At 37.8% G+C, this 19095-nt stretch overlaps 1 protein-coding gene and 1 long non-coding RNA gene across 3 annotated transcripts in view; one reads left to right on the forward strand and one right to left on the reverse strand.

Annotated features, from left to right (window-relative positions):
* robo2 (roundabout, axon guidance receptor, homolog 2 (Drosophila)) overlaps window positions 1-19095 on the reverse strand; it is a 485230-nt gene that overhangs the window by 340583 nt on the left and 125552 nt on the right. The gene's annotated exons all lie outside the window — the stretch shown is intronic.
* LOC148973328 (uncharacterized) overlaps window positions 1-19095 on the forward strand; it is a 28796-nt gene that overhangs the window by 6011 nt on the left and 3690 nt on the right. Inside the window, exon 2 of the long non-coding RNA XR_016146827.1 lies at window positions 18423-18535. This is a non-coding gene — a long non-coding RNA (uncharacterized LOC148973328). The remainder of the gene's footprint in view (window positions 1-18422; window positions 18536-19095) is intronic.

Consider the following 19095-nt stretch of genomic DNA (forward strand, 5'->3'; position numbering starts at 1 on the left):
ATCAGTATTTATGAGATAATTACAAGTCTTCTTTACCGCAGTAACATCAATGGAAAGCACATTTAAGGTTTAGGGAAGATTATCTCAGAACTCACTGCTGAACATATTCAGATGAATCCAAATATAGTTCATCTGAAAATGGGGAAATGTAGTTTCAGCAACCCTTTCTAAGGGTTTGGCTGCCTGTCAATAAAACAATGCATTTCCTGTCCTCTGATTATCCATGGGCACATCAGGCAGCTGTGTTACTATAATCTAACAAAAGCCCAGGGAAAAAGCCAGGCTAATTTCTGAATTTGCATAGGTAATCAGAGTTTTAAAAACAAACCTAACTAATTGCTGAAATTGCATTCAAAGGTTTCGGCTATTGTCAATAGTAGTACGTTCATTAGTGGCACCCACAATTAATGCAATCAACAGTAAGTGTGTGCGGGGAATCATTAACGAGATGTCCCTTCGATCCTGTTCTCGTCTAGTGTATATTTCTGGGGAAAAAAAAAAAAAAAAGATCTTTTGAAGCCACATATTGAGATGTGAAGTTCCTGAGGGCCTGCTTTGGATCTTTTGGTTGTGTAGAGGGTTTGTTCTTCTACTAAGAAAAACTGCATTCAAAAATTCTGTGTATAGTCAAAAGTAGTGCATTTACCAGTGGAAACCACAATTAATTCAATCAGGATCTAAAATTTAAGAAATGAAAGATATTGGAGGCCACATATTAAGACCTTTTGTGGAGTCCAGAGGCCAATTTCACTGCTACTTGTGACTATAGGTGTAAATGTGTTGTCATCGGATCGTGATCGGATCTGCCTGACCACATCTGGAGGTAGTCTGGCTCACATTGTGTCCGGATCTTTACTAGGTGTAAACGCAATTTGGTTGTTGAAACCACATATTTTACTCCTCCCAAAAATGCAAAAAAATAAACGAGTGAGAGCTTGTTATATAGGCAATATGTCATGTTCTAGTCAGATATGACGGCGCTACTGTGACACGCATCACCGCAGATGAGCAGTTGAGCGTCTATTCATCGAGCCAACGTGCAAATATCGCAAATAAAAGTGAAAGTAAGCCACAGACGCTTCATCTTCAAGTAAAGAAACGAAATTATCTTACCAGCGCTGTTGCCACTCTCTTATTGATGTCTTTGATTTGGAAATTAGCTGATGATCAACTAAATGCAGCTCATATCTGTTGCTTTTGGTGGCGTGCAATCCATTAAATCTGCGGGAGTTTAAGATTGGATTTATATGCGTTTTGCAAAAACACATTTATGTGGCCAAGTGTAAATGGAATCAGTACTTATTATCCGGATAACTTATCTGGATACAGATCGCATTTTAATACCAGGTGTAAATGGGGTCTAAGTGACAATAAAGGGTTTCTAGTCTATGCTCTAATATAGTCTAATAAATTAGTTTTTATAGTTTTTAAAGATTTATTCAGTACATACAATTTAATTTGAATTTGAATTTAACATGCAGGAAAGGAAATATAATTTATTGAAATCCAGTCATTTTTAATATGAAAAGCAAAGTTTGACAAAAAAAAGGGCAACAGTTTGTTCAAAACTGTCTTTTATCACTGACGAATAAAAAAAATAAATAATGAATGACTAATAATGGAATTTGTTTAAAAGTTCAAAAATATTTTTGGTTGTGACTTTTGTTTTGTAAATGTTTTATATATAAAAGCAGAATTCCAATGATGGTTGATAAAACAACCAACCGAACAACAGAATGACCGACCAATCGAAAGAGAGACTACTAAACGACAGACCAGTCAAAAGATTGACCGATCAATCGAAAGTACACCAGATTAAGGCAAATAAAGAACGACCAACCTAAGACAAAGCAGATTGGTAATTTAAAGTAAATAGAATTAAAAATTCGGTCATTTTTAAAGGGTTAGTTCACCCCAAAATGAGAATTATGTCAGTAACTGTGATGCGATCTGGGAAAACGCGGCGGATGTCGCGCAGGTCAACTGAAAGAATGACGGACTGAACGACAGACTGATCAATAGAATGATGGACCGAAAAAAAGACGGATTGAAAGAACGACGGAGCGACTGATACACTGATCAAAAGAGCGACAACTGAACTAGCGATCGATTGAAAGACAAACTGAAAGAACGACTGACTAGCGATCGAAAAATGAACAACCAAACAATCAATCGAAGGAACGTCGGACCGATCAGAAAAGCAACGGACTGATTGAAAGAACGAACAACCAAATGACAAGTCGAAAGACAGATCGATTGAAAGAACGACAGACTGAATTAGTGCTGTCAAACGTCAAATATTCCAAAATAAAAGTTTGTGTTTACATAATATATGTGGGTTCACTATGTATAATCATTTTGTATGTATATATACACCCACATGTTTGTATGTATTTAAGAAATATCTTCATGAATATACTGTATATAGATTTATATATGATTTATATTATATATAAAAATATTTTATATATAATTTTTTTTTCTTAATTATACAAGCATGTATGTGTATTTATATATACAAATACAACATAATTATACACACACTACACACATATATTATGTAAACACAAACTTTTATTTTGGATGCGATTAATCGCGATTAATCGCGATTAATCGTTTGACAGCCCTAGACTGAATGATTGAAAGAATGACAGAACGACTGATCGAAAGAGATAGATGAACCCAATAACACGCAAACTAATCGACGAAAAGTGAACAGACACTCATTCACACGCACACACACAATGCCGAAATGCCATCCCTGATAATCTCTCACTTTTGCCACCTCACATATCACTCCTTATTTGCAATTAAAGAGTTGATGACAATCACTTCAGAGGCTGTGTAATTCAGCAGCTGTCTCTGTACAACACACCAGCATTTAGCGGCTGATGAGTCGGCTGCCTCCTCTGTGTGTGTTCTCCAGATGAAAGCCGCGTTCCTCTACCCCCCACCCTCCATGTTTGTTTGTTCCTTGTTTATCGACCGGCATCCGATTCGCGCACGCCAAAGTTGAAACTGTCGAGGTTCAAACAAAATGCCTTCACAGCTAATTACCCGCAATTCTTCATCTCCACCGGTCGATGCTCCCCCCCTGCTTAAACATGCATGCATTTGCATAATAACGAGAAATGTCCCATTGCGGTTAGTGCTGAGCGGGCTGCCCTATTTCCGGGGTTTGTTAGAAAGCGGTTGGCAGGGGATGCAGGTACTCCTCTAGGGGGCATCGCTCTAGGGTACATGCACGCAATGGCATTGGGCTGAGGGCTAAATGTGGACGCCCCTGGAGAGGGAAGGGTGTCGACACACATCAAACGTGTCTCCCACTGCAAGAGAAATGAGCAGTCGTGTTTGAGGCTTCACACAGACAGACACACACACACACACACACACACACACACACACACACACACATTAAAGTGGCATTATAAAGGGATTTTTTTTATCACAGTTCACATGCAACAACCAATTATTTATAAATAAACATAAACAATTAAACAATTATTTATTTTGCTCATACTAGAAATAGTACTATTTTAGAACAAAAAAGTTTTGATGATGGATGGATGGATGGATGGATGGATGGATGGATGGATGGAGGTAGGTTGGTACATTAGATGGGTTGGTATAATGTAGATAAATTGATGGTAGATTGGTAGACAGATGGATTGAGTTAGTAGATGGTAGAAGGTTGGATGGATGGATGGATGGATGGATGGATGGATGGAGATAATCTCATAAAAGGCCTTATATCCAAAAATAAACACTTTTGACATTAAAATGTTAATGTAATATTTTGAGAACAATGATACAATTATGAGAACACAATCATTGCATTGCAATATTATGCCGTTTAATATTGTTCTTTCTTTTCAAATATAATTCTAAGTAAGGCATGCAATACTTTGGCTTTATTCTTCTAATTACAAGCTAATTCTTAAAATTTTGCTATATCATTCTCAATTTTTAATATTTAAGAATTTAAAATATGAAAAAATATAATTTTTAAATATTATTTAATATCATAAAATAATATTAAATTTATATATATATATATATATATATATATATATATATATATATTATGGGGGGCCAAACAGGAAATAATGAAATGTAATCCCGAATATATAGTTAAAACTCCGAATATATAAATGTAATCCTGAATATATAGTTATAACTCCGAATATATAAATGTAATCCTGAATATATAGTTATAACTCTGAATATATAAATGTAAATCTGAATATATAAATGTAAATCTGAATATATAAATGTAAATCCTGAATATATGGTATATACGTATATATATATATATATATATATATATATATATATATATGTATGTATGTATATGTATATATATATATATATATATATATATATATATTTCTGCTTTGAAAACTCACCACTGACAATTTTGTTCTTCAGAAAATGCTAAATATAGTTCTGACATACAGTTTGCAAAGGGATGTATCAGTTAAGTAGAATAAATCATCAGTTTCTTGATTTTAAACTTTATTTTATTTTTTTCTAATGAAAAAGAAAACCCGAGATATTCTTAGAACCTGGCGTCAAAAGCTTCAGCTTCACAAAAGTATTTTATTTATTTTATTTTTTTTCAGTGCCTAATTATTACGAATGAGGCATGATGGGAAATATTCGAACACATTCAAATGACGGCAACAATGACATGCCAGCTGTGTAAAATACTGCGTAAAATCGACAGACTTTCTCCTTCTACTGAGAATCTCAGACACAGGCAGCATTGTGGTCATAACACTCAGTGTGTTTATTAACCTGACCATTATTAATGGCGACCTATACGACTAATGAACCCAGTGCTCTCGTAAGCCTATTTCAGGGAATACCTTTTCTGTGCATACGGCTTTAAATCGCTGCACTTGCATCCATGATGGATGTGCTTACCATTTAGTAAGTAATAAAAACTAAAATAGCAGCTAATGTGCTAATCTGCATAAAAACACAATAAAACAGGAAGCTGTATTAAAGTGAATAAAGGATCTTCAAGATTTAGCATAGCAATTTGTAAAGACCTCATTCAGAGCAGCGCCATAACAGATACTGTATGAATGCGAGGCTGTGAGGGATAGATTTACCATGTTTTCAATGGCACAGAAGCTCTTATTTTCCACAGCTCATATTGTCTGGGGTTTCTCGAAAATATATTTTTGCTGTGTTTCGTCAGCAAAGCAATCCAGAAACACATTAAATATCAGTACAACCCACTGAAGAGATGCATGTCTATCCCTCACAGCCTCGCTCTCATTCCCATTAAAAATCAAAGATGGCGGTGCTGTGAATAAGGTCTATAGGCACCTCTGAACACAAACAGAGGATGCCTCATAAAACGGACAAGGCCAACACAGAACACAGGTGGTTTTTAAAAGCGAACGGAAACAGAGGCCCTGAGCGCCGCCACATCAATGTCTTTCACAAGCATCAGGCAGAGCAGAGGCGTTCTGCTGGGAGGACGGATCACAGGAAAAGCACATTTAACATCATCTCGCCTCTGAAGTCTGATCTAAATGCAGACCCTTTTCATGCTCAACACCCGATTATCTGATTTTTACAATGCACACATGGCTGACAGGCTACGTTCATGTGACAGTAGGATACAAGTGACTTTTGTTTCACATTTCAGGAGGTGTATATATAAATATGGTTCTGTTCACACACAGTTCTCTCATAAGTTAGACTGACTAGAATTGACAATCTCTTGTGGACAAGTACGTAAATAAATAAATAAAAATAATCAATATAAAATGAGGAAATGAAAAATGAAAACAAGGCCAACACAAAACATGGCAGTTCTAAAAGCAAACAGAAACAAAGGCCTTGAGCTCTGCCACATCAGACAAACCAGAATAAAATACTGTTAGAAAAACGGGGGAATCAGCGCAGCAGAATAAAACATATTATTTTATTTGCAAACAAAACATTAAATACAAAAAAAAAAAAAAAAAAAAAACCCGTTTTAAAATGTGAGTGTCACTATCAAACTTTGGACTGTGTATGTGGCATATGCCTTAAGTGCTTTAGTTGTGTATAAGTGAAATATTGACCCAGCTCGATTGTAGTTCTCCCGAATAGAGTGACTAATAACTTTCGCTTATTTGTGCTACAGTTTTAAACGCATACTTTCTTGTAACGGTTGAGTGGTATAGCAGATTTCTTCAATGCTAATTGGGATAATAAAAGCTAAAGCTATATTTGGAGGTTGTTTTGGATAAGAGCATCTGCTTAAATATAAATAGCTATTGGTTAAAGCAGCAGTCCGTAGCTTTTTGGCGGTTAAAAATGATCCAAAATACAGTTTAGAAGAAATACATAACCAGCCAGTGTTCAAAACTATCTGCTTGCCTTAGCTCGATTTAAAGCGGCATCCTTGTAATAATGTTTTTAATTCCAGTGGTACTGGTGGATTTCCGCAGGAAATTCGAGCATGTTTTTGTGTCATTACGTCACATCTGTACATATAAAGAAGAGTCTCGGCTGGTAGGCTATATTGAGTCATTACGTCACATCTGTAAAGAAGAGTCTCGGCTGGTAGACTATATTGAGTCATTACGTCACGTCTGTACATATAAAGAAGAGTCTCGGCTAGTAGACTATATTGAGTCATTACGTCACATCTGTACATATAAAGAAGAGTCTCGGCTAGTAGACTATATTGAGTCATCACGTCACGTCTGTACACGTAAAGACGAGTCTCGGCTAGTAGACTATATTGAGTCATGACGTCACATCTGTACATATAAAGAAGAGTCTCGGCTAGTAGACTATATTGAGTCATGACGTCACGTCTGTACATATAAAGAAGAGTCTCGGCTAGTAGACTATATTGAGTCATTACGTCACATATGTAGACGTAAAGACAAGTCTCGGCTAGTAGACTATATTGAGTCATTACGTCACGTCTGTACATATAAAGAAGAGTCTCGGCTAGTAGACTATATTGAGTCATTACGTCACGTCTGTACACATAAAGAAGAGTCTCAGCTAGTAGATTATATTGAGTCATTACTTCACATCTGTACACGTAAAGACGAGTCTCGGCTAGTAGACTATATTGAGTCATTACGTCACATCTGTACATATAAAGAAGAGTCTCGGCTAGTAGACTATATTGAGTCATTACGTCACATCTGCACACATAAAGAAGAGTCTCAGCTAGTAGACTATATTGATTCATTACGTCACATCTGCACACATAAAGAAGAGTCTCAGCTAGTAGACTATATTGAGTCATTACGTCACATCTGTACACATAAAGAAGAGTCTCAGCTAGTAGACTATATTGACTCATTACATCACATCTGTACACATAAAGAAGAGTCTCGGCTAGTAGACTATATTGAGTCATTACGTCACATCTGTACACGTAAAGACGAGTCTCGGCTAGTAGACTATATTGAGTCATTACGTCACGTCTGTACATATAAAGAAGAGTCTCGGCTAGTAGACTATATTGAGTCATTACGTCACGTCTGTACACGTAAAGACGAGTCTCGGCTAGTAGACTATATTGAGTCATTACGTCACATCTGTACACATAAAGAAGAGTCTCGGCTTGTAGGCTATATTGAATCATTACGTCACATCTGTACACATGAAGAAGAGTCTCGGCTAGTAGACTATACTGAGTCATTACGTCACATCTGTACACATAAAGAAGAGTCTCGGCTAGTAGACTATATTGAGTCATTACGTCACATCTGTACACATGAAGAAGAGTCTCGGCTAGTAGACTATTCTGAGTCATTATGTCACATCTGTACACATAAAGAAAAGTCTCGGCTAGTAGACTACTTGAGCCATTACTTCACATCTGTAGACGTAAAGAAGAGTCTCGGCTTGTAGGATATATTGAGTCATGACATCACATCTGTACAAATAAAGAAGAGTCTTGGCTAGTAAACTATATTGAGTCATTACTTCACATCTGTACACATAAAGAAGAGTCTCGGCTAGTAGACTATATTGAGTCATTACGCCACATCTGTACACGTAAAGACGAGTCTCGGCTAGTAGGCTATATTGAGTCATGACGTCACATCTGTAGACGTAAAGAAGAGTCTCGGCTTGTAGGATATATTGAGTCATTATGTCACATCTGTACAAATAAAGAAGAGTCTTGGCTAGTAAACTATATTGAGTCATTACTTCATATCTGTACACATAAAGAAGAGTCTCGGCTTGTAGGCTATATTGAGTCATTACGTCACATCTGTACACGTAAAGACGAGTCTCGGCTAGTAGGCTATATTGAGTCATTACGTCACATCTGTACAAATAAAGAAGAGTCTTGGCTAGTAAACTATATTGAGTCATTACTTCACATCTGTGCACGTAAAGAAGAGTCTCGGCTTGTAGGCTATATTGAGTCTTTACATCACATCTGTACACTTAAAGAAGAGTCTCGGCTAGTAGACTATATTGTGTGTGAGGATGCTGGAGGTGGAGATTTATAGAGAAAACAGTGATAGCGACAAATGAGAACATATAGTTTTATTCAAGACGAATTTTATAGCTCTGATTGACACCACTGTAATCTGGAATACATTAAAATAAACTAAAAAGACAACCCTTTAAAGAAAACTAGATGTGTGCAGTACTTCAGACTATTAAAAGCAACAGTTAAAAAAGGTTTTGTGTTCCGCTATGTTTCAGTTTTTGAGTGAACTATAACCTCATCACAGCCAACCACTGCTGTCTGACAAATGTTCTCATTAACTTGCTGCTACTAGAGAGGTGAACTAAACTAAAGGTTATGAAAGAGCATAACCATCCATTTCCTTCACGACATTAGCTGACTTCATTCACATTACAGCTCTGAAAAGAACCTTTAAGCTGAAGTGCTCAACTCCATTAAGGCAAAAGTAAATGAATAATTAGACAGTGCCTGATTTAAAGGAGAACATGGGGGAATTTGGGAGGACGCTTGGCAGAATGAATGCACGTTATACACTCGCCATTAAAATCCTTTTTGATTAAATCCATGGAACCAGATGAAAAGATAAGGACGATGTATTCCTACATTCCCATCACCACTAATGATAACACATGAATATATTTGATGGCAAAAAACCCTCCTGGAAAACAAACCCCAGCATTTTCTCATTTTTACTTCTTAATTGATAAATAAATCTCAGTAAAATACTTGATGGGGGGGGGGGGGGGAAATCTTGAAGGCTAACAAAGCTCATTAAAAACTCATTAAGAAATCTGAAATTCATGATGCCAAACTAAAACTTCAGAAATGAATGATTGGTACATTGACGCCTGAGTTATTGCGCTCAAGGGGGGGCTCAGATTTCAGCAAAACACAGCTTGGGGCTTTAAAATATAATATAGTTTAATTTTGAACACACATTTGACTGTCATTGATGACTTTCCCTTAAAACTGCTTTAAAAAAACGACAAAAAGAATCACTCTGTCTCCTAAAAGGTCCTTAAAAGTGAAGACCACTGATTTTGAAGTGTAATTGCTGTTGGAGTTCAAAAACCATTTACAACACAGTGGCTCAATATTTCCACGTTGGTATCCTTTGGTGTGTTTCTGAAAAAAATATCTAGAAAAAAGAGAATCTCTCATATACAACCATTTTCTAAAAAAATTCTCACATTTTTAAACACATCTGCAAGAAAATGGCACTAGATAATATTAAACAGCCCTGATAAACTTAATGTTGCTATTTAAATTTACATCTGCATTACACCCAGTTGAATTTAGCAGCAAGAAACAAATACATAAAAATAAATAAATGCATAAAAATATAAATAAAGCGAGTTTATCCACACTGATGGCATCTACGATGGGATGGCACAACCACCTATAACCCTGGAAGGCAGAAACGTACATCTAACCCTTTAACCCGATTTCACTTCTCTGTTTGGTCTGGGAAAGTTTTCAGACCAATGATCCACTAAGTGAAATCATTCAAACAGAGCTAAAGTAAAGAAAACCAGGCTGATTACATCAGAGATGGCAGCGAGAATAGAGACTCATGTTGTGTTTTCAGTGAATTATTCATTCCAATGTGTGTTTTGCTTTAAAACACAAGCTCTGCCATATTCAGTGATTTTTTTTCCTCTGAAGAGCGCCAGCCCTCACGCACTGACCTGTGTGAAATCCAGACAGAATATAACATCATAACGTCCCACCGCTGTATGGCTAGATGATATGCAAACCACGCTTCTCGGCTGGATAAAACAAACGAGCGTCTCGCTAGTAAAGTCATGATGGATGATGACTGTAATCAAGGTAAAGATGATTGGGGCGATTTATAAGTACTCGCGAGTACGTTATATTGATGATGATTACCTTGAAAAAAGCTTGCAGAAAATAATTTTGAGAGAATCAACCTTCAGTCTGTTGGTTTTCTTTGTTGGATATAACAAATGATGACAAAATTAACATGTCAAACAAGATACAGTAAATGGTGTATGCTTAATTTAATGATACATGCGTGATTAATCGCGATTAATCGCACAAAAAGGAAGCGATTAATCGCAATAAAAAAAATGTATCTATTGACAGCCCAAACACATACACACACAGAGAGGCTACAACTGTGTTTTCACTAAATATAAAGCCAAACTATTCCAAGAACTCATTGTTTTACAGAACACAGAGGAGTTTTCTCTCCCTCCCCCCCTAAACAAAATTAGTTTGCCAAGGAAATACATCCAACAGTGCCAAAACTACCACCGCCAATCTTTTCTTTGGAACCAAAATAAGAGAATTCTCAGTATGTTTCCGCCTCTAGCTGTATCTGGCTCGAACATGGGCCTCCAGGCTGAGGAAGAGGTCCGGTCCCACATGCTGGTCCCTCATTGACGGGTCCGCTGAAAGGCACAGATCCCCCCTCTACTCCAGCCTAAAGGCTAATCTGACTATCACCTTCCTCCCAGCACAGCTCCATTTGGCTCTAATCTCTCAGCCAATGTGTGGCTCCACTGTGAGCTAATGCCATTCGACACACTCACACACACACACACACACACACGGATGGGGTAATATGTGCTTGAAGAGGGTGGGGTGGGAGGAAAGCAACTCAAACACACTGTGAATGAGGAGGATCAAGAATATGAGAGCAGGATTAGCCCACTGAGAACATCTACTCATCTAGTCATCCAGATTAACAGGGTAATGATATGTGGGTATATGGGGAGAGAAATAAATATTATTATTATTTGTTTTAATTCATTTAAAAATTACAGATGATATAATAATAATAAAGTGTTCTAATAAATTTCTGCATCTAATTTTTTTTTTTTTTTTTACAAAATTATGAACAAATGTTGAATTCAATTAGGGTTGAATTCAAAAAGATAAATACTCATCCAGCTATAGCAATCACCAGTGGGACTGGATTAAGAACAAAACAATGTGAATAAAGAAAGAAAGAAAATAAATAAATATACACCCTTCATTTAAAAACATAAACATAAAAATAGGCTCCCACAAACATTATTGGAACTCTAAATCAAAGTAAAGCACCGCTGGCTGCATTTCTTTCCACATACACGTACTTCTCTTGTTGATGTTGTTGTGCGCACACAGCTCGAAAAGGAAACTGCACCCAGAGGGAATGTTTAGTTCCACTGGTTAGGGCATTTTTCGCATAAATATATTTTTTTTTTTCTCCCCCAAAACTGGGACATTGCTTCTTTGCATGTAGGGGTGTGCAAGCGTACAGCTTAGTAAACTAAATTGCTCGGAGTCTTGAACAAAGTGACCTATTCAGGCTCACTTCAACAAGCTTTCTGACAAGGTCATCAGCAGATGACACAAGCTGATAGGAGAGCAGCCCGGGTTGATGGAAACAGACGCTGGGTCTCTGGGGCTTGCTGGAGCTTAGCCATGATCACATTTAATCATCAGGAGCCGTTCTCCACAAAACCATCCTCAACAGGGCCCAGATCAGACCGCAGATAAATGACGAGAGAAAGAATGCAAGGATGGGGACAAAAGAGGAAAAAGAGAAAAGCAAGGAACATAGATTTTTACATGTTCTAAAGAAAATGTTATAGGTAATTGTCTGGGCAAAAGTCAATGCAGTTTCCAGGGTGTTGCTACGCTGTTGTTAAGGTGTTATGAGTGGTTCTTTGCACGTTGCTATTTACATACCAGGGTGTTGCTAAGGTGTTCTGAGTAGTTATTAGCACATTGTTATGCACATAACTGGATGTTGCTAGTATGCTGTTGCTAAAGTGTTCTGGGTGATTTAGAACCTGATGTTGTGCAGTTGCCAGTGTGTTGCTAAGGTGTTCTGAGTGGTTCTTAGCATGTTGCTACACATATCAGGATGCTGGTATTATGCTCCTGCTAAAGTGTTCTGGGTGATTTAAAGCATGTTGCTATGCAGATTCCAGGGTGTTGCTAAGGTGTTCTGGGTGGTTGTTAGCCCGTTGCTTACATATTTCAAAGTTAAGGATTCAAAGTTAAGGATATATATATATATATATATATATATATATATATATATATATTAGGGATCGACCGATATGGATTTTTTAGTGCCGATACCGATACCGATTTTTTCCCCATCAGCCTTAGCCGATGACCGATACGGGCTGCCGATTTTCTTGAGCCGATATTTGGAGCCGATACATTTTGCTCCCTCAATTTACATCTTAAAAATAACATGATGTTAACAAATGTTACAGGTCTCAATTTAATAAAAGTAACATTTAATTAACTTCAAAAATTAATATTTAACAAATAGTAAAAACATGTGAGGTAGAACAAGAAGAAGTAGATAAACAATTTAACAAATATTAAAAACATAAAGTAGAACAAAAAAAGTTCAGTGCTGAAAATAAATATTTAAGCATAAATTAAATAATTACACTATTGCACACAGTAGCAACCAGCATAATAAAGTGCACAGTGCACACTGTACTTCATTTTAAAAGAAACGAACTATATACTGCAATGGTTTCAATTTTTCTACATAAAATAAAATGAGCATGTCTAGTCTGTAATATCACTGCGATCGAGGGAGACACACACCACACGCGTCCAAACCTCAGCCAGGAGAGCGCTGAATAAATCTCCCACAAAAAACACTGAACAACGTTGGCATTACTTAATCCTATGACCAGTTTTCGTTACAGCACCCGTATGCATACTAGGGCTGTCAAAATTACTCAAATGGCGTTTGCATTTTCCCTCTAAAAAACATATTCGAACATCCCGTAGCGCGTTTTGTTGTTGACGCGCATTACGTCAATAACAGGACACGTTAATGCAAAGAGACATAACTACTAGTATTAGATAGTTTATTTGAGTTTAAACATATTTAACAATGTATTAAAAAGCAAACTAAATCAACTAATGGCCAAGACCGCAGAGCTCACTCTCTCGCCTGGACTTGCTCAGGCACTCTCTCTCTCTCTCGCCCTCACGCTCTCTGCGCGTCGGTTAAATGAACAACAAACAAATGTTGAGTGCTGATCAAGAGTTTTGTGCAAGCAATTTAAGGTTGCGAGTCGCGACTCGTGTCCCAAATATAGCAGGCTTCATTCAGTGATTGAAGTTTCACAGTATAGAACCGACAGTGAGCGCTCCGAGCGAGCTGTGCAGCTGTGGTAACGTTATTAGTCTGCAACCGCGGGCGTGTTTTTCCATATTCAAATATTAATTTTCACCTTCAAAATTAATACATATTCGAATGTAGAATATTCATAGACAGTCCTAATGCATACTGAACGGATAGCCTACACCTTAGCTATTTGCAGCTCCCTAATACAATGGCAAGCAGTTAAGTTTTATAGACGAGGCATTCACGTTTTCCATTTGGACCCACAAACTTGCTTTGTTGCAAGCACATAACAGTTATAGGGCGACGTGTTTTCATTTTCAAAGTGTTTGACAATATTTCAGCAGTCAAACATTTAAAAGATCCTTTGAAAGTTTAAGTTACCATTCTCGTGAAGAGCAGGTTGCACTCTGCTAGTGGGGGAGGGCGGGGCACGTGAACTGCAGCGTCTCTAGCAGCACAGAGCTGCCCGTGGCCGCCTGTCTATAAATAACGCCAGGGAAAAAAAACTATCGGCGAACGCGCAGCGGTGTATCGGCCGATTCCGATACACGTAAAAACTTCAAATATCGGCCCGATATATCGGCCGGCCGATATATCGGTCGATCACTAATATATATATATATATATATATATATATATATATTATACAAGTCCTTGCATTCTTTCTTGTGTGACACATCTGAATGAAATGGTTTATTATTTTGCGGGTCTTGGTCTTCTCATAATTATTCATGAGGGGGTCGGGCTCTTCACGCCCATTCACGTGATTAGGCAGGCCCAATCACAATGATTAGGCAGGTTGATTTTCAGATCATTTTGATGCATAAACAATATTCTCTCAAAAATACAAACATGTACATGCATGTTGCTCACATATTATGGTAGCTCTGTTTGTGCTAAATAGAGTGTAATTTCACGTGTGCCATTAATATTTTTATAAGCAACTGAAAAAAGCACAAATGTCAGGGCATGTCAAAACATCTCAAGGACCCCAAAAATACCTTAGACCCCAGAGGGATAACACAACATAATACTTCAGGTTAGATATTTTAAACCCCCTAAATATGACCAAAAGAGCAAAAGTGATGGCTGCACTTGGTCCCCAGACTGGTCACTACTCACCCAGACCCCCCCCCCCCCCCCCCCACCCCACCCCACCCCCACCCCACCCCACCCCTTATTCTTTTCTCATATATTTACGATATTATGCTATGCAGAATAATCTTCACAGAGCACCAGTGCCCACATTTCCTCAAATCTCGCAGCCATTCTTCTCATTAACCCATCATTCCCTCCACCCACCACTTCTATATGCCGCTCCACCCTTCTATGTCTATCTCCAACACTTCTGAGAGGCAATTACGGATGAATAAAAAACTGTCACCCTTGTCATGCGAACAAAAGTGTGACCTCATTATCGTGCCAAAAACTTTTAACGGATCTCATCTGAAACATCATAGCTTGCTCCTAAATGGCATATTGAGGCTCAGAGTGCCGTTTCAGGCAGACAATAGTCTTGAATAGATTTAATATAATGTGAAGCAAAGATGATGAGCTCAAAGCTTTAAACAACTGACATGGAATTATTAGAAAACTGTTTTGTTTTATGCAAGATGTCTGCCTACTGACCTTAATTATTGAGCATATATGCCTAGCTTGATGTCTAAAATCAAATGCTTAGATTAAAGGAATAGTTCACAAACAATAAAATAATAAAAAATATTAAATAAGAACATATACTGTTGTTCCAAACCTACATGACTGTCTCTCTTCTGTTGAAAACAAAAGAAAGATTTTTTTAATATTTCTTGTCCATGCAATTACAATGAGACTGGAGAGCTCAAGCTTCAAAAAGCATGTAAAAATGATCATGAATCAATCACAGAAGCAGTTCATATTTCATTTCACTTATTCGCTACTGTATGTTCACAGTCTTCCAGAAGTCATATAAAAACTTTGTGTAATAAACAGAAATTTATGTCAATTTCCCCCCTTAATTATCCGGATAAGTTTGATTCATGAATGAATCATCCAGAACTGCATCAAATGATTCATTGAAAAGATCCAATTCAAAACACTTGGAATAAAGGACAGGAAATAAAGATATGCGAGTTAAACGGGATTTGAAAATGATAGACAGACATTCAGTGTGTTCAAAATCTTGTTAAAATTAATTATCCGACACCTCAAGTATGTTAAAAACTAGTTTCCATTCTAGAGGTGTGTCCTCCTCACACATGCAGCTCTCTCCCTGAATCAACATGCAGAGCATCATGGGTTCAGCCTGGTCCCTAATGATCCCTGCTCAGCATCTGCCTGCTTCCTCGTCTCCGTCCGCATGGCTTCTGCGCATCAGACCGAACAGGTCGCATTTGCATTCAGCGGGCAGCGGGTTCCGCTTCAAAGCAATAATGAAGTGTGAAGTGTGACAACATTTAACAAGGAGGCAGGATCAGTTGATCTGCGTCATTTCCAACTCTCCCTGACAGGTGACGTTTGGCTTTCATTACGCCTATAATGTCTAGGCAGACATGTGAGACAAGAGGTAGCTAGGGAGAGTGATTTGAGCTTCACGCAAGACAAATTCAATTCCAGGTAAGCCCCTCTGCATGGGTGAGTGGCATTCAAGAAACTCTGGGTGTGCAGTTTTTGACGACGGATGAATGCCAAGCTGTGTTCGAGAGTGTAATGTTCATATACCTCAGTTGTGCAGAATCAAGCATGCTGAGACCCTGGACTATATAATCTCAACTAAATAAACAGGAAACATGCTTCACTTAACTTATGAAAAAGATTAAATTGGCTATTTTATGCTTTTCAAAAACTGAAAAGATCCCTTTCCCCAAAATGTACATTTTTGACTAGGTGAAGTTACAGATGAAGTTAAGAAAAAAAAAAGTATATTTAAATATAAAAATAAAAATGACCTGACATGGAACACTTAAACTACTTTTATGTGGCTTTATAACCCTAACCCTCAACCTCTGGTTATTTCAACCCAAATTTGGGTCAAATATAGACAAACCCAAATGTTGGGTTAAAAATGTGTTTAAAAAATGTACAGTTGAAAGTTGAAGTTGGGTTAAAATTTTTAACCCAACATTTGGGTTTGTCCATATTTGACCCAAATTTGGGTTAAAACAACCCAGCATTGTTTAGAGTGTAATAAGCAAACATATAAAAGTAAACATAACATAACAAAATAACCTGATATGGACCACTTTGGGTAGCCTGACTTCGTCGTACTCATATTCAAGAAAGAATATGAGTCTGAATCTCCTCCATTGGGCTTTGATTATGAGGCGTGTCGTAACCGAACCAGGACAAAAAAAAAAAAAAACAACCTCTGCACTCAATTGGATAGTCAGTAAACCTACCAACCAATCAGAGCAACGCATAAGTCAACTCCTTTGCATAGCGCAGTTTTCAAATACAGAACGTAGCCTAACTTTATTTATTTTAGAAGTTAAATAACGAGTGTTACTTCTTTTACTTACTTCTCCATGAGTGCCACCAAAGGATAAACCACAATGACCACAGGCTTTTCATTACGTCCCATCTTCTTAACGACCGTCAGAGCCAGCTGATAAGTTGCACTTTTCCCGAATCACGTAGGAAGGACGCCAAAAATATCTTTCCGATCGACAAATGCCTTGATTGCAGTTTTCTGTTTGTCTATTAAAATGAATGCGCTGTCGATTTTTTTTTACAAAAGACGCGACAGCGGAATCTAAGTCGCGTCGCAGTCATCTTTGACAAGCGCACTTTGATGACGTGAGGATTATGTTACTGAAGACCACCTGTCAATCATCGTGTAAAGCCCGCCCTGGCAATTTGATTGGCCCGATGATTTCTGAACCGATCATAATTACTCCTCAATGGATCGAGTCCAGACCGAACTTCCCGTCCAAAAAATGTTGTGGGCGGAGTTCGGGCTGGCATCCAGGCTACACTTTGGGATTAATATGTAAAAAATACTTGGAAGTCAATGGCTAACGCCAACTGTGTTACCAAGAGTCTTTGAAATATCTTCTATTGTGTTAAAAAGAAATTCACACAGTTTTGGAACAACATAAGTATAAGTAAATGATGACAGAATTTAAGTTATTGGGTGAACTATCCCTTTAACTCAAGAATAATGAATAATGGGTTATGGGATAAGCCAGATTCAAACTTCTGTTATCAACAGAGGCAGCGCAGCTCAAAGTGTCAGAGCACATGCACTAACAGCGAGGGCTCTTACCATTTATTTTTAGCTAATCAGAGACAGCAATGGATTTCTCAGCTCAGGTTGCCGGAAGAAGATTTGAAGCATTTGCTTAAGGCAGCCGGTGAGAGCTGAGGATCTGATGTGCTGTGCCATAAAGAATTCATGAAAACTTTTACATCAAGCTTTTTTTACATCCTTTTTTCCCCAGTCTTACTCTTATTATCTCTCGCTATCTCTCTCTCTATACATCCGTCTCCCTGAGTGATGTCACACTCTTCCATCTTTGCTCTCCGTAAAGTCCTTCTGTTTAATAACGGACACCCTTCTGGGTCTCCCCGTGACCCTGGTCTCATCCGCTCAGCCGGCTCTTAAATTACTCTCTGTAAGCACTCCGTCCACTGTAGCGCACTCAGAATCATTATGCCATTCAGAACATGAGTGTGAGGGTAAGTGTGCATGCGTGGTATACTGCCTGTAATTGAAAAAGTGTCATTAAGTGTGCGTCTACTAGCATGTATTTGTGTTCAAGTGTTGAATATTGATGTCAGTAAGTGTGGGCTTTGGCGTAAATGTATATGTGTGAGTGTATGTGTGTTTTGCTTGGGTGTAGCAGTTATGCCGCTGTACCCTCTCCTCCTTAGATTACCTCTCATTGCCAGCGGAAAGCTAATCACAGGTCTGTTGGTGTCAGCATCCTGGGAGCATTTCAAGGGGAACAATCCCTGACCTGCTCACTTCAGCTGATTCTGGCCATGTGAGAACACACACACACACATCAAAACTGAGATGAACAGACACCGGTGGAAACGTCTTCCTGCTAACACTATCCAAATATGTTTGGATAATTCACAAAATAAGACTGCCTAACCTTATACATTAACCAAGAGCAATTAAGAAAACAATAAGTCAGAAGAGCCTGCGAGTTACACTCATTTTGCCATAGTTTCGGCTGGCAACATATATATATATATATATATATATATATATATATATATATATATATATATTAGAGCCAGACCGATATATCGGCACGCCGATATTATCGGCCAATATTAAGCGTTATTCTAAAATATCGACAGATAAATGAATATTTCAAAAATAAAATAAATATGGACGAATCACGCCTCAACCATGTCATGAGTGTTGGAGTTGTATAGCTTGTCCACCAGAGGGCACTCTACACCGTCCCTGTTGGCAACACTCGTATATAACGCGCCACACATCCTGCAACCTGCTGATCCAGCCAGAGTCGGGCAGAGAGAACCAGTTATGCATTATCATATTATTTTAGTTAAAACTCATAATTAACTACAA

The sequence above is a fragment of the Pimephales promelas genome, chromosome 16 (genome assembly GCF_988280905.1).
Source record: "Pimephales promelas chromosome 16, fPimPro1.hap1.1, whole genome shotgun sequence".
NCBI classification, from domain to species: Eukaryota; Metazoa; Chordata; class Actinopteri; order Cypriniformes; family Leuciscidae; genus Pimephales; species Pimephales promelas.